General features: G+C 37.6%; 1 long non-coding RNA gene across 1 annotated transcript in view; it reads right to left on the bottom strand.

Annotated features, from left to right (window-relative positions):
• Positions 1 to 1,921: 1,921 nt before the first annotated feature.
• LOC142056910 (uncharacterized) overlaps positions 1,922 to 16,854 on the bottom strand; it is an 89,536-nt gene continuing 74,603 nt past the window's right edge. The window contains exon 3 of the long non-coding RNA XR_012660468.1: positions 1,922 to 2,010. This is a non-coding gene — a long non-coding RNA (uncharacterized LOC142056910). The remainder of the gene's footprint in view (positions 2,011 to 16,854) is intronic.

Genomic DNA, 16,854 nt, shown 5'->3' with positions numbered 1-16,854 from the left:
AATTTGAGTGCCCTCACCATTTGTGTATAAATCTTGACATAACTCTTTCCATTTCAGGCTCTCATTGCTGAGCATTAAGCAGCGAATCTCATCAACACCTGACAAACTGATCGTAACTGTAAAGCAAATGGTACTTGTCGGACTTATTTTAACTTAAGTCTTTGAAATGCATTCTTACAGATGATACATACGACAACCCTAATTTTCTGAGAAATTTGTCAAGCCATCCCAATTAAGTGGAATTTCCACCACAGATTTTAAGTAGGGTATAGCATAACCCCCTCGTGTTTAATTCACTTTTCCATATAAATAGCACCAAATTACATTATCTTTGTCTTGACTCGTCTATTGCTCTGCAGATAGGACTCCATTAGAAAGCCCATTCTTGAAGGAAAAGCAATCAAGCTTAATATAATTCTAATAAATTCGGGTTCTCACAAAATTGGCTTCCCAGATAATGGCAATGATACTTTGTGTTACCTCTGCTCATGTGGATCGCTGAAAAACTGTATAGATATATAGGGGTTTAGTAATTTCCTTTTATACATAGAGTTTGAATAACACAATTGCAATTCCTGAACTTCAATTGAGAAGAAATTATTTCAAACTGTATTGGAACCTTGTAGTTTGGAACTCGTATATGACAACCCCTCTTTCCTGCCCCCCAACAAAGTGGGAAAAGTATTGAGAGGGTGTAGTTTCTGCACCAGGCAGGAAGATGCCACATTCTGGAGGGTGAGAAAGTTACACATGCAATCAATGACCTTCAACAGCCAAATCTGTAATTTAATGTCATAGATACTGACCATGTAGGTTACCATAGTATCATACTGAGATGTTAATCCTATTAACAGGAATATTAGTTCAGAGAAGCTGATAGACACCTGCCTCCTCTGAAACACTACCTTGCTGATAAGGATGGAAAAGGTTATTCAAATGACTAAAAATGTAAATAAACAGATTTAATAAACAACACAGCTAAAGCTAGGACAGCAGTGTTGAATGAATATCCAGACATGTTGAGAAATTAATTCAAGGTTGGAGTATATTACCTGATAAGAAGTAAAAAAGGATCTAGAATTTGCATGTGTTCACCCACAACTCTGATATTACTGAGAAAAGTATATCTCGGGCACTGGAGAACACATTTCTATTGTTAATTTTATGACATCCTGACAAAATGCAAGGCCTGCTGCCAAATCCGCTATCCATCCATGCCATAAAGCTCTGCGTCCCAATCACATTTCCCAACTTCAGGCACACTTAGAAAGTGCAAATGCACTTTTATAATGTGTCCAGAAAGAATGACAGGTGGAGGACTGCAGCTGTATAAGCCTTTGTGTTGCTCCATGTGCTCTGTGAAGAGGGATCCAATCCACTGCTATCCTATATGTGCTTACCCTCATGTTGTCTGGTTGGATGCCAGACACAGGCACATGAAATTGGGAAATTAACCTGAAGTGAACAATCACCAACGTGATCCAGTATCCTTCAGAGCCCCATGAAAGTCCATATGGTGTGGATAAAACTTGTCTGAGCTAATTCTTTAAACACTGATCACACACATTACAAACTGCAGCCCCTCTTAGTTTGTGTGCTGCTTCTTCCAATTTAGCAATTAATTTGTTAATGGGTCGGTCTGTAATTCATAACAGGGTAGTTTAATATGGAGATGAATATCTAAAATAGAGATACTTATATTATGAAAGAAGCAAACAAATAAGAGTCCTTTCTGTGTTTTTAGAAGTTTTCAATCATTTAAGGTTCCAACTACCTCTCAGTGATACATTCTTACATAGATGTTACTGCTCATCCACAGGGCGCTCTATGGCCCCGTACAGTAACAGTAAAAAGATCGCATCATTACGATTCTATACAAGAACAATTCTTCATAGATGTTAAATTATTACCTGATGGTGATAAGATCCACACTGGAAGTGCTTACACGTGCAGTCAGTCCCGTATTCAACACAGTCTCTTCTCATGTTTTATCTGATCTGATACTTCACACTGACGGAAAAGTATCAAATAGCAGAAGAAACATTCTTGAGATCAACTCATATAAGTTTAAAAAAAAAACATTCAGAGAAAAAGAATCATCAAATAATAATTCAGTGGGAAGCTATAGTCTGTTCGTAAGAAGAGAAAGCAGCTAAATATACTGAATAAATATTCACTCAGTCTAGCACAAATAGTAAATTTTACAAGTCCGCAAAACTGAAAGAGTATCTTGTGCTTCTTTTACAGCGACTCCTTGCATATGTAAAACTTGCTTGCCTGTCAAATTCTTTCTGCAAAGATGACAGTCTAAAGGGCTTGTCGTGTACAGCATCTGCTTTCAGATAATCCAACTGCACCATTCCAATCTTCCTTCCCACCAATTTAAATGAGGGAGGAATCAAGCGCATAGTCTTCACTGTGCTTATGACAGTACTTTGCTGTGTGAGAAAGTATAAAATGTCTGCAGGTATACTCTTTAATTATGAACTGATGTGCCCTAAGTAAAGTCACACCAATTGGCATTAGGTAACACACAGAGCTGCAAATTATTCTAATAGTTAGGCTGTTATAACAGCAAATGCTCATGCACCATCCAGACGTCTGTTTTGCTGTCATCAGCAAAATAAGTATCATTATTTTGGTAAAGCTAGGTAAGTCATTTTGTCTAACCAGAGCAAGTAAGGGGAGGTAGAGAATGGAAACCACTGTCACATTTTCTTCTAATATTTTAACAAACAGCTGTATTCAATCAAATGGAACACATTATGATTATCTCAAAAAAGCAGACAATAGCTTTTCTTAGATTGGTTGCCTCTGCCTAGAAGCCGTGTGAAAGTTATAAAAGTAATTTGTATCAACTCATTACTATGTCACCTCATTTCAAGCCCCTGTTAGATAAGTAGCAATAAGCTCTGGGTTAGAGGACTCTACATTATAACCATTAGTAAAAACTCTAATGGCACCCAGCTGTTGAAGATTACCCATGACAGTTATTGAGATTTAGGAGGGGCAGGTTTCTACTGATTTAGGACAGAATCTGTAGACAATTTTATCATTTATTCTAGAACTGAGGTAAAAAGCTAATTTCATGAAGAACACTCATGAATTATTTCCTTCCTATAGGTACCATAACGCTCTCAGTAGAATGCTCTTCTTGCTCTTTAATTCAAGGTAATGATGTTGCCGCATCTTCTGTTGGCACTTAAAACGTAGTTTAATGCACATCATCAGTCAAAACTTCTGTGTGATTTCCAAAGCATTAAATTATCTACAAAACTGAGCTGTAAAATGAACAGCTTTGATGTATGAGAACTCTTCGGGGCTTTTAAGGGACCTTCCTCGTCCCCCCTCAGGTCCGTGGAATGAAGACGACTTTCTTATCATGTGAGAAAATCTGTTTGCACATGGGAGTTCATAGGAGGTATGTGTATGAAATCATTTCATTGTGCTCCTCTACAGTAACCGACATGGAATAACTCTTAGGGGTGTCTCTGACATCTACTTTTTGCTTATTTGTAATCAGTATTTCTGACAAAATGGCATATTTATTAACTTATTTACACCCTTCTGCAATAAAGTATCTGGTATAAAAACCCTAATCTATTGTATTCAATAATTTTTTTTCCCTGTATATCAGACCTGAGAGTCCTAAATCAGCTTTTTTCCCTTTCTTCTTACCATGAATGGGGATTGGTAATAGTATTTCTTGGATCTGCACGGGCAGATCAGACTGAATACTCGCTCACTTTCATTTCATCATAGCTTACCTCAGAATAATGACTAAGCACCTGCAGAGATTAATACAGGTGTTCAGAGCTTTTTATAAGTGTTAAATAACAACTAGGTTTTTATCAATCACTTTGTTTTCATGTTTAGTCACATATATAGTAGGAAAAAAACCCAAAAGTGTTAAGAGGGTTTTTTTTTTCTTCTTTAAAGTGAAGACCTTATGCAAGATAGAGCTAAATTGATGTATTTTTTTAATGGAAGGAGAACAATTACTTTAAATTTTCTAGTATTTCCAAAATTTCACCAGCCAGTTTATCTGTTTAGTAGAGTACAAACTTTGGCTAACACTTGATTATACATCTTCTCCTTATACTGTATTACACAAAGCTCTAATAACAGCATCAAATGCAACTCCATGCTTTGAGCAGATAATAAAGTGATAGACTAGGTACTAATCGTTATGGTTTCATGTTTATGTCACTAATAAAGATGTAACTTCTGTCAAAATGTAAAGGATTCTTGATGCTGAACATAGATTTAATGTAGTGCCTTTGTCTTGGGGTCAAAACCCAAAGAAAGAGCAATACGGAATTAGAGCGCCCAAGTAGAAACACTGGGAAGCACCATGAGATAATGTATCTGCTCTGGGGAGAAGGCAGAGTAATTTGTAATATTCATTAAAGACTTCCCAGGTCAGCAGGCTGAGTGTATGAAGGACGAAGAGGAATTATAAGTTTCACTATGCCTTCCTGGTGAGCACATGGTGTTCTTTTCTTCACCGTATTTAGACGTGTCAACAGGAGCAGACAACCCCACAGTAGTACAACAGAATCACAAAAAACTTCTGATTTTTATACTAACCTTGATATTTATACTAATATAAAATAATCTTTAGTCCATCACCAAACATCTGGATTTATCATTTTGTACTTATTTCTTACTTCTGAGGAGAGAGCTGGAGGACTTATTGACTCGCCTTTTTCAAAGCATTTGTTCCTGTCATAGATAAGCTTTTGGGTGAAGGAGGGGAGGTGGTGGGGAGAGTTGCTTGGGTGGTTTCTGTTTGTTCATTTGTTTGTTTCCAGCTACAGAATATTTACTCGTGACATATTACATTGTTAGAACTTGCTGTGTTTATCAGGAACACGCAGCCTAGTCAAATGAGTTTTCAGTTTGAAGAACACTAGTGTGCAAATTCAGAGGAGACAGACACTTATCAAGGCTGCTCTTTTGTTCATGGAGAATGTTAACAACGATGGTTCAGAGTTTACTGATAAACTCACTCAACATGCTAAGTTACAGGACAACATCGTGCACTTAACAAACCAGCAGATGTTAGGAAAAGAGTATTTTTGTACTCTACAGGAGTAGCTTACAGTCTTAAAATACTGGCAAAGATATCACTCAACATGCTACGTTACAGGACAACATCGTGCACTTAACAAACCAGCAGATGTTATAAATAAAGCTGACTAACTGAAGGCATAAATGAAGAAATGATGGGATAGATATATTTACTGTCATTTTTCACTCTCTTGTGGCTTCCATTTCTCTTGTTTTCTTTCTTCAAAAGTGATTATTCTTGGAAAGTTCATACTCAAGTGAAAATGTATTTTAACAACTTTGGCACATTCTGAACCACTTGCAATCAAGTAGTTCATCTGAAAGGAACAGTATTTAAACAATGACAGAACACACAGATAGGGGCTATTCAGCTTTAGTAGCTGAGAAATGAATTTATTCCTATGAATAATTCTTTCTTCATCTATGAGACACTGTAGCATTTCTCTTAGCAGCCTCATTTAAAGTGTAAATTTTACAATATAAAAAGATAGTAAGAATTGTACCTGGAAAGAAGTTCTAAAAGACAGGAAATGAATGGCTTATTTAAATACATTTTGGCATATATCTACATAGAGCTACAACTCTAAAAGAGCGAACGAAAGCTGACGGGATTACAACATCAAGAGAAGGGAGAACTGTATCTTGTTTTCACAGTTGCCCCAAAATACACACTTATTATTGTGGGGTTTTCAGAGCCTTTTCTATTCCCTGCCTCCTCCAGGCAAAGAGATAATGGTTGAGGAGTGGATGGAGTCACATTTTTGCTCTCCTCCTACTTCACTGCATCAGCCAGCATAACTGGCTATGTGTATATAAAGAGAGGTGAAGGGAGACAGAGGAAACCCTGCACCATGTCCTACAGCATTCAGCTGGTAAGCAGGTATAAACCAAGTGAAGTCAACAGATGCCAACAAAGTGCTCTTTCACACCATTTCCCCTTAATCAAACATGTATCCTTCAATGCCTCAAATAAACCCTAATCCAAAACCAATTTCAGCTATTGCTTCAGTAATAGATAGGGTATAGATATACTGCTGCAAACTGTTTTACGAACCAATGAAAAACGTGTAGCTCCTGTGAAAAAAAATTATGAGAAAATGAGAGTTATTTTATACGTGTAGCTTATGTCTGTGTGGCACTGCTCACTGTGTCCTCGAAAGATTAAAAATAAAATACTGAAATAAAAAGTAAAACCAATACATTGAATATATCTTTCTATATTCTTCTTACACCTGTAGATCTATTAAGTGCTATGTAGGCTTCTACACTGTAAAAAGATCTGACAATCAATGGCAAAAGGTGACACAGAAACCACTAATAATAGGAGATGATGAGACAGGTTCCAGCTCCTGTCAACCAAAAAGACTGACCTCCTTGACTAATCATTTGGATTCATTCTACCAGAAAACCTAGATAATAAAATTCACTAAGAGTGCACTTCCATTAGTTATTGCACTGAAAGGGTTAAGAAGCTGATGGTAATAAGCCTCATTGTATATAATTTCCCTTTTTCATCTTCCTGCTGAAAACTGTCTTTTGCTGAACAAGTTTTAAATGAGTGAATCAACATGATTGCTCATTTCTGTGTAAATCACGTTTACAACTTTCTATGTGTGACCCTTAGTAGCATAATCAAAAATATGGTTTGTAAGCAATTCATGCATCTTAAAAGAATAAGCACCTCAAATTTTGCCTCATCAGCAATCCCTGTGTTCATAACTGTCTTACGCTAAAAACATTAAGCAAAGGTAACAGTTGATAAAAATTTTAGAGTGCGCCACTAAATGCTTCAATATTTTGATTTAGAAATATTAGCCTATATAAATAATGCATCAAGAACAGTTTAAGTACTTTGCACAAAAGACACCCTTTCCATCGTTTATTGTTCTTTGAGATGCAGAACAGAAGCAGTATGCTTGAGGACAGCAGTGGAGAGAAAGTTCCTATCAATATATTTAAATAGCTCAGAATAACTTAGAGTGAAAGCAACCTACTACTCAAACTTTCTGGCAAGGCATATATTGGTCTTAACAGTAAATGAACCTTGCAAAGCACCTCAATTATTTATTTATAGACTTTGCAACATATGTCAATCGAAGTAAAGGACAACTGAAGAACACTAACTCCAGGAGTTTTGGCAGGCAACATCTCTAACTCCGTAACATTTGGATATGAAGAAATGCAGTGTAACTACAAAAGCCAAGAGCTTCTTCCTGCCTATTAACATTTGCTACCAAATGTACTTCCTATCTAAGAACTGAGAAGTGACATTTTCACCTAATGAAAAAGATGTTTAAGTCCTAATTCAGCTGCTCGGTTCAAAGAAACGTGTCTGAACAAGATTTGAGTATTGAACAAGAACTTATTCTGTCATGCAAGATTCAGAAATTCATAGTCCACAAATTTCAACGTGTAAGATAATAAAATGAATTATGTACTAAAGTAGAGAAGGCTTAGCAAATGTCTTATGGCAAAAATGGTCTTTATTTCTCCCTGCAGATTTAATCTTGCCACTTTCTGAGTAACTTTGAAGCAGCTCTGGACACCTCCAGCAGTCATTGACTCCTTTGACTCCTGAGACTACAGTATAATGGAGTATTAAGACACAAGTCAGTAATCTTTAGAAAAAAAAAAAACAAAACGTCAGAGGAAGTTAAAGTGAAATAGAACAAGAAAAAAATCAGTCATCTGCCAAAATTGGGTAAGAGATAGCCAATGAAACTATTTCAGATCTGTTCTCCAGTTACCCGGTTTCCCATCCTGAAAGTAGCATTGCTCATTTTTATCAGCGGAAAACGGCTTTCGGTTTTGTGTCCCCTCTGAAATCATATTATGGACAGTTGTGGTAGGAAGATGGAACAAACTGCACGTGGAAAGTCAGAGGTATCAGGGATGACAGCATTCTCTCTTCTAATTACCTATATACGCCTTTGTTCTGGAAGTTAATGCTGAAGGCTCATAAGCCAAGCTTACTTCAAACAACATGAATAGCAAAATATATTTATATTCAGAAACATGATATAGACTACTTTAAATCCTTAAAAAAAAGGGGGGGGGGGGCAGAACACAGAGAAATACTTTGAGGAAGTTTAGAAACTGAGAAACATTATGATTTGTATGATATATTTACCAGGAAATTACCAAATATTTTCACATATTTTCTTAGCCATTTTTCATATTTGTTGTCGAGGATTGCCATTTATCTTTATTTTTTGTGAGAGGCTTTCAAAGTACAATGGCAAAGAAATATTTATTTGCATTTCATCAGGTGCAAACAATAAAACAGGTTTAGAACAAAGGTCCATGTGGCCTTGTGTCCTACCTCTGACTGGCCAGAATCGATGCCTAAAGAGGGTGTGAAAAAAGAAAGAAAACCAACCATAACACTTATTTCAGAAAACCTGCCCAGCTTTCCAAAACCTGTGTGGTAGCACCTCTTTTCTATGTGATAATGATGGTGATAATGCCTTCTTCTGTGGATTTGTTCAGGGTTTTTTTGAACCCCTGTAAAGTTTTTGCAGTCAAAACATATTGTTTAAGTAAATGCCAATCTGGTGTGAAGAAATACTTCACTCTCTTTAAACAAATTGTTGTTTTATAAGCCTGTTGTTTGCTTTAAATCTGTTGTTTCATTTGATGTGCTTAGTACTTGGATTGTGATCACTTCACTGTCACTATTTTTTAAACAGTCATGTTTTAGAAACATGTATCGCACCCTACGTACCTTGATTGACTTCCCCCCCCCCCCCCCCCAGGGTGAAAAGTCTTAGTCCAAATAGGCTCTCCTTGTGTGAAAGCAGCTCTGCACTTTGATAACCCTTATAATTCTTTCTATACACTTTTAATTTTCATTCTTCAAAATATAGGCTCTGGAGAGATGCCCAATATTCAAGCGTTATTATCTCATGGGAACTATTGGGTGGTTTCTGTTTCTGTATTTATTCCTCAACTAACATTCTTAAAATTCTGTTTGCTTCTGAGCTGATGCTTCCACACAGCTGTCAAACATACTGCCATTTCATCTTTGATAGGAACAGATAATTTAGAGCTCACCACTCTTTCTAAACTTAAAACTACTTTTCCACAAGAATATTACTTTGCATGTATCAATTTTGAATTTCATCTGCCATTTTATTGCCCTATCACTCAGTAATGGGACTCTTCACAATAAAACATCTTGTGTTTAGAATCTTAAGTACAATCTGCAGAGCCTCATCTGTAGCTTTGCTGGTAACTCCCTCTCCACATATGTTGTACAGCTCAGCTCTCAGACCACGTTACTGTGTGCCTCCAGTAGCAACCCCTGCCACGACAACTCATCATTTTCTACAAACTTCTTTTCTTGTAACACCCAGTTGCATGCAATCATCAGAGTAACCATCTTTATCCTTAGTTCTTTGAAAGTTTAGAGGGTTTTTTTAAAGACCATTTGAGGACAAACTTTGCCAAACAGGTTTTGAAAGTTGATTGTAACAACCACAGCGTGCTTACCTGCGCAGGCAGTACCACATCACAGCCTTCTCACAGGTTTCTAGGAACTTGTAGAACCTTACTATTTTCTTACATATTTTTAGATGTAATATATGACTAAACTTAGCTGTGCTTCTAAGCTTGAAATTAATCTGAAGTGAGACATGATCCTAATTTTCATTGTAGAGACCCCATTGTAAGAGAGGTAATGTATCAAGAAACACTTTCTCATGCTCACAGTTAAATAAAAAGCTTATTCTTCTACTTGCTCTAACATGATCCTATAACTGAATATAATGTCTGTAATATAAAACACCTTACCTGGGTAAGTAAAATTTTTAGAGGAATGTAATTTAATAGCCAAAAATGAACATGAGAATTGGAAGTAGTATCAAATCAGTTTACAGGGAACAGTGTCCAGAGGCTGGACCCCATTTTAGATCATCTTTTCAACAATAGGCTCTTATTCTCCCCATTAATCTCAGGATATGCAATAATTTCCACACTATCAGTGAATTATTTATCAATTACCTAACTTGTTTCCGCTAGGAAACCCTGAACTAAACAAAACATTTCTTCACTCTGAAATTTTTGCAGTACTGAAATACTAGGTAAGAATGTAATGTTATTATTAACAGGGTTGTTACAGGCATGCTAGTGCCTCAAAAAGACAATATGCTATATTAGACAAACTCATATAGTCAGTCTTTCAGCAATACGCATTCTTTTTCTGGTCTGAAAAAAAACCCAAACCAATTTTCAAAGGTAATGCAAGCAGAGAAGACTAGCTCTGAGATTAAATAGGTACGTTAATTGGGAAATACCTAAGGTAAAAGGTGGTTAGGACTATTGGAACAGAGGAAATATAATAATGGGAAAAGGTGATAAGATAGTTTTCTCTTACAGTAAAGGATGAGAGAAGATTTATTGCTGGTAGCACATGACACGATCGTTTGGGAGGGAGAGAAGGAATTATCACGTCATAAAATGGATATCTCTATCGGGTCCATGATTTTTACTATCCAGTAAAGTTATATTGTGAACTTTTATGAGTAAACCCGGACTCATCTGTAAATTTTGTGTGACTGATTTATTATTTTCTGTTTAAAGAATAAGGTATCAAGGTTTTCCACAGCTTGGCACAAAAACCAGAGGAAAATCAATCTTCTTCAGCTCAGCATTTTGTTTTACACTGGTTCAAACATAAAGCCTCAGTAAATGCTCAGATTTTACACTCACTGGATCTGAAAGCAAGCCTACCACTTAAAAATACCAGATTTCATATGGTGGTAGATAAATTCCTGCATAAAAACATTTTTCGCCCAATGAAAATTAAGATTAATATTTTTCGAATAATCAGTAAGGATGATATGCACTTAGCAAAAGTTGTTGGGTGTTTCTATCTTTAAAAAATTACTTGAGCTTATTTTCAGAACAGCCGTGCAATAACAGGCTAATTACAACTTTCACTATTGATAGAGAATTAGTACATCACCAGAGATACAAGATAAACTGCAAGGAAAAAGATTTTTAAAACACTTTCAACATTTTTAGAATTCAAGTTGTTTAAAATCATAGTAACAACCAAAACAATGAAACTGAAGTACATTATCATGATAATCTGAAAAAACTAAGTTCCAAAGACATTGCTAGCAGTTACACCTCTATTATGAAAAACACAGCCCAGCTTACATGATTTCTTATTGCATGTATAGTTAAATGATACGACAGTCACAAAGATTTTTATTATGGTTAATGGACATGCTGTAGTAGGAAATATCAAAATATATATATAAGGTATTATGACTTATTATTCATTGATTGGTTTATATATTGAAGGTACTGTAAAAGGTGAATTTAAAACAGTTTTCTAGCTACAGTAGCAGTAGATCTGCCTTCCTAACCAGCAAATGCTCCATCATAGAAACCTTCCTGCCTGCTAACATGTTGTAAAAAAATTGATTCACTTCCAATTGAAGAACAGAGTTGTTTGAGGTGTCTGCCTAGTGATACAGAATTAATAAATAAGCAGCTATTCTAGATGGAATAGAATTTCTGCTTTCAATATAAATTAGTATGTTTCTAACAAACACTATGAAATAAAGCATGATTGCTTTTATTGTACATTGTGATAAATGTGGATTACAGAAAAGAAGTGGGGAGTTTAAAAAAATCACTTTAAATGTAAATATAATAGATTGTGCATAGGAAGTTTAAAGAGTTACCATCCTGTCCTGAGTGATTTACAGTTCTACACACTTCCTTTATCAGTCTATCAAGGTTTTATGTTTGTTTTGTTTCTGCTCTGCTTTGTTTAATTCATAAAACTGGAGCGGAATGGAAATCTAATCACATCCTAAGGCACTGTCTTCAGTACAAACAAAACGGTCAAAGAAACCAGTAACAACTGTCTTCCTTGCTTTCACAACAACGTAGTTAAAATTTATATTACGGGTATCACTTGTTCATTTATTTCGTCACAGGCAAAACACAGAACAGCCGTGTATGATAATTTGCCATACGGATTGTCCTGGTTTCAGCTGGGATAGAGTTAAGTTTCTTCGCAGTAGCTAGTATGGGACTATGTTTTGGATTTTTGCTGTAAACAGTGGTGATAACGTGGAGATGTTTTAGTTGTTGCTAAGTAGCGCTTACACTGGTCAAGGACTTTTTCAGCTCCCCGTGCTCTGCCGGGCGCACAAGAAGCTGGGAGGGGACACAGCCGGGACAGCTGACCCCAACTGACCAACCGGATATTCCATACCATATGACATCATGCTCAGTATATAAAGCTGGGGAAGAAGGAGGAAGGGGGGACATTTTGGAGTGATGGCGTTTGTCTTCCCAAGTAACTGTTACGCGTGATGGAGCCCTGTTTCCTGGAGATGGCTGAGCACCTGCCTGCCCATGGGAAGTGGTGAATGAATTCCTTGTTTTGCTTTGCTTCCGCACACAGTTTCTGCTTTACCTACTAAACTGTCTTTATCTCAAACCATGAGTTACCTCACTTTTACTCTTCTGATTCTCTCCCCTGTCCCACCAGGGGGGAGTGAGCGAGTGGCTGCGTGGTGCTTGGTTGCTGACTGGGGCTAAACCACGACACGGATGCAGCACCTCCATTCCACATGTGTGGACCAGTGGCACACAGGAGGGTTACTGATGAAGCTGGCATCTCCTTTTTACTCTTTATTGTCAGTGAAAAAAGAATAAGGGCCTTTTTCCTAATAGCGATTTCAAATGTTTGAGACTAAGGTCAGATCTGAATAGTTGTGGTGTCTCATCTATCCCCCCAGAGCTGATTATAAAAACACCCTAGGGCGATCAGGCTATTGTAACTAGAAGTTAGGCATTGTAAGTGTCTTAATCACGGAGAACACCACTCACTATAAATCCGCTACATGTACCTGAGCTTTTGTATGTGTAAATGTGTGCATAGTTAGTCCCATGAAAAGACAACCTGATAGAAACCTCTCTCATTATAACATTTTCTGTTTTCTAGAAGCATGTTTTTACCACATGTAAAGCCACGGGCTTCACCAAAATGGGGATACTTTTAATCTAAACCCTGGCAATGAAGGCTGAGGCCGTTAGCTTCTAAAGGGCAGGAAACGAAGGTGGCAGACTGACTATGCTACAGGTTGAACGTTCTTCTATTTATTATTTATTATTGCCCTAGTGAGACCGCATTTGGAGTACTGTGTCCAGTTTTGGGCCCCCAAGTTTAAGAAGGATGGGGAACTGCTTGAGCAAGTCCCGCAGAGAGCTACCAAGATATTCAGGGGACTGGAGCATCTCCCTTATGAGGAAAGGCCGAGAGACCTGGGTTTGTTCAGCCTGGAGAAGAGAAGACTGAGGGGGGATCTTATCAAAGCTTATAAATATCTGAAGGGTGGGTGTCAGGACAATGGAACTGGACTCTTTTCAGTGGTGCCCAATGACAGGACATGGGGCAATGGGCACAAGCTGGAACACAGGAAGTTCCACTTAAACATGAGAAAAAAACCCTTCCCTGTGCGGGTGCCAGAGCAGGGGCACAGGCTGCCCAGGGAGGCTGTGGAATCTCCTTCCCTGGAGACATTCAAACCCCACCTGGACGTGGTCCTGTGCCCCTGGCTCTGGGTGTGCCTGCTCAACCAGGAAGGTTGGACAAAGTGATCTCCAGAGGTCCCTTCCAACCCCTGCCATTCTGTGATTCTGTGATTTAATCCCAAAATTATTGAATGACAAAGTTGGAAGCACACAAAGGAAGCAAAGACTACCAAGTAAACAAACAATATTTGACCAGTTTCACAGACAAAAGCTTTGCAAAGTCTAGGAGTTGAATTAGAGGAACCTTGATCTAATTCCTCAAAATCAACACCATAACTGTTCTTAACTGTTTGCTTTTTAATTTTAAAATGGGAGTGAACAATTATTAATTGCATTAGCTGAGCTGATTCCCAATTGCAAACTACCTATCTCATCCTGCCATCACAAACAATGTAACTATATCTAAGCTTTCTTTTGGGTGATATTTAGCTACCTGCAAGATTACTAACAGATGTTCAGCCACTCTTTGCCTGCCTGCCTTCCTCCCACAAGAACCAGCTCCATATCATGGCAGCTGTGCTTTCCTTGGTGGGTGCCTGATTTACAAAAGTACACATGGAAGGAGAATCAGAGTCACATCATATCTCAGCATTTGTCAGTATAAATGACCAGGTGTTATAGACTACAGGAGAACTAAGTTATAAACCATTATTTTATCTGTATTGCAAAACAAGAATAATTCTAATGCCTGTGCAGTAGCACCAGCTACAAGGCACATATGAAAAAGAACAAACTTTGCAGTATTTATCCTAAAACAATCCCTCATTTTAAAATTTCTTGTTGTCTGTGAAATAGCAACCATGTTGTAATCCCTACACGGTGCATTTGGTTTCTCAGTAAATAATCACGGCCACAGCATTATAAATCATTTACAGTATACAGTCTCACTTGAAGAGCCCCCAAAACAAACACTCAGAGTCTGTAAGAACTGTAAATCACCACTTCAGAGGAACGGCACATGTGGCAGCCAGGCCAACATCAGTCAGCCCCATTAATTATGAATTTATTTATTTATTTATTAGCATGTGTTCTTGAGAACTGAGCCAGCTCACACAGATTGTCTCCAGGGAAACAGTTACAAAATAAATACAGGACCAGCTTCATCCCTTGTAGAACTACGTTAAAATAACTGGGATAAGGCCAGCATTTTAGACCTTATCCTAATCAGCAGCACCTGCCTACCCATGAAACAGGCAGTTTGCCCTTTGCCTCTGTCCACCTACACTTTCAAAAATAGCATTGAGAACAGCATTAGGCAGTTGCCAACAATGGCATGGCATGTCTGATGATCTTAGAATAATCATTTGCTTGTTGTTGAAACATCATCTTCGAAAAGAAAAAAGGAAACGAGGTAGATGGCCATAAAAAAACAATTAGCACAGGGAAAGCATCTACCTTATCCACACAATGCTCAAGTTCCACACAGACACTGCTTTGCTAATAACTCACAGGAAAGAAAAAAAATGAAGCTTCGTCTGGAAATCCAGCTAACTCTAAAGTGTATTTCTAGTGGCAAAAATTAATCAATGTAACTCAAAGGCACAGACCAACAATCTAGACACTCTCTCCTCTGATTTTCACTTTTAAAATAAATACTGATACACAAGTTATTCTGTTACTGTGTATATATACTGATAATAGATTTATATACCTATACTAAACTCAAACACTCAAACCTCTGATAGGAAAAAAATAGCTTATTGTAGGGTGCTACAAAATCCTTATTCCCACAGCTGCTCAGCCAGTTACTCCTGCCTGATGGACTCAGGACACAAAACTCCCAACAAGTGCCATTGGGGTACTTGGTAGATCAAAACGTCTATGGCAACATGTCAAACCTAAAACTGAACGCCTTCCCTCAGAAAATGTGTTTCCCCTATAAGCAGAATGGTATCTACAAAAATGATTCCATCAGCACTTGAAACGCCTGTAACACCCCACCCACACACCCACAGGTTTGCCTTTCTGTGAACAAATGCTGTGCGCTTTTGTCAGCTGATTCTTACTTTAAAACCACAGCTTTGGACTGACTTCCAGCACCGCTGCTAAGAACGATCTCTAGACTTTCAAAGATTTAAACCTATCAGCCAACAAGGAGTCTGACACACTTTCTACAGAGTTTGGGGCAGCATTTAATTCCTGTCACTGTGGGAAAATCTCAACTTTATTTACAGGCTGAATTTATCCAAACTGGAATCTGTAGTTTCCAGCTATTAGAACTTAAACATCTTTCTCTTATATGAACCTTTTGCTAAATTCATTGTTCAACACATGCTTTAAAATTGCATCTATACATATTTCATGTTAGTCCTTGTTTGTTGGGTTATTTTATTTAAGGTTGTTCAATTTTAGCTTATCTATTTTGAAAAGAGAAAACAGAAAAAATCATCATCATCTGCATCTGCTCAGAAAGTTATGCTTACAGTTACAAAGGCTAAATCTATAGTAATGTCGCTCAACTAAGGGTGTTACTCCACAATTACAGGTGCAGAATGTGGGTCTACATCACAAAATCTGTTTGGTCCAAACGGTGGTTGAGTTATCACTGAAAGTCAAATTACCAGTCAAAACTCTGGGCATTTCTGTGCACCTGTGAAAGCTTGTCACACTGAAGATAAGCGGTGCTGACACCTCTGCCTCTGTTTATACATACAGTCAATGACTGCACCATCCAGCCTCGTACAACACATTTAAACTTTCTTTCCTCCCTTCATTTGGGCATTCTCTGCTTGAGGCCCCCTGGATGAGCACAGGGGCTTCTGCTGCATCTGCGCTCATGTTTGCTGCTTAAGAAATGAAAGATAAGCCACAACACATTCCTTGAATGATTGGTGTAGCTTTTACTACCCTTTTGTGTGTTACCTGAAACCTGGCAATCTGGAGATATATAGTGAAAAAAGCATCTTTGCTCATTTCTGACAAACCTTGCAGGGTTAATGTAACTGAGGTAGGTATTCCAGAATAAGGCAATTTAAAGAGGCTGGAATATAAATGAAAGACAGACTACCACACATACTTTTACATTTCCAAGTTAGGAGTATATATTACCTTTAATTATCTTTCATTTTTATGCTTTTTTTAAATTTATATTGAGGTGGTCTGTCACATTCAGAGCCCAATACCTTTCTTTTGGCAGTCCTTGCATCAATTACCTGCCTTCATTTCACTATACATAGCATACCAGTATTTACTGGGGAACTTCAGGTCAGAATCTCTATGTTA

The sequence above is a fragment of the Phalacrocorax aristotelis genome, chromosome 4 (genome assembly GCF_949628215.1).
Source record: "Phalacrocorax aristotelis chromosome 4, bGulAri2.1, whole genome shotgun sequence".
Taxonomy (NCBI): domain Eukaryota; kingdom Metazoa; phylum Chordata; class Aves; order Suliformes; family Phalacrocoracidae; genus Phalacrocorax; species Phalacrocorax aristotelis.
The sequence above is the reverse complement of the archived record's forward strand: the minus strand, read 5'-3'. Positions and strand labels throughout refer to the sequence as shown.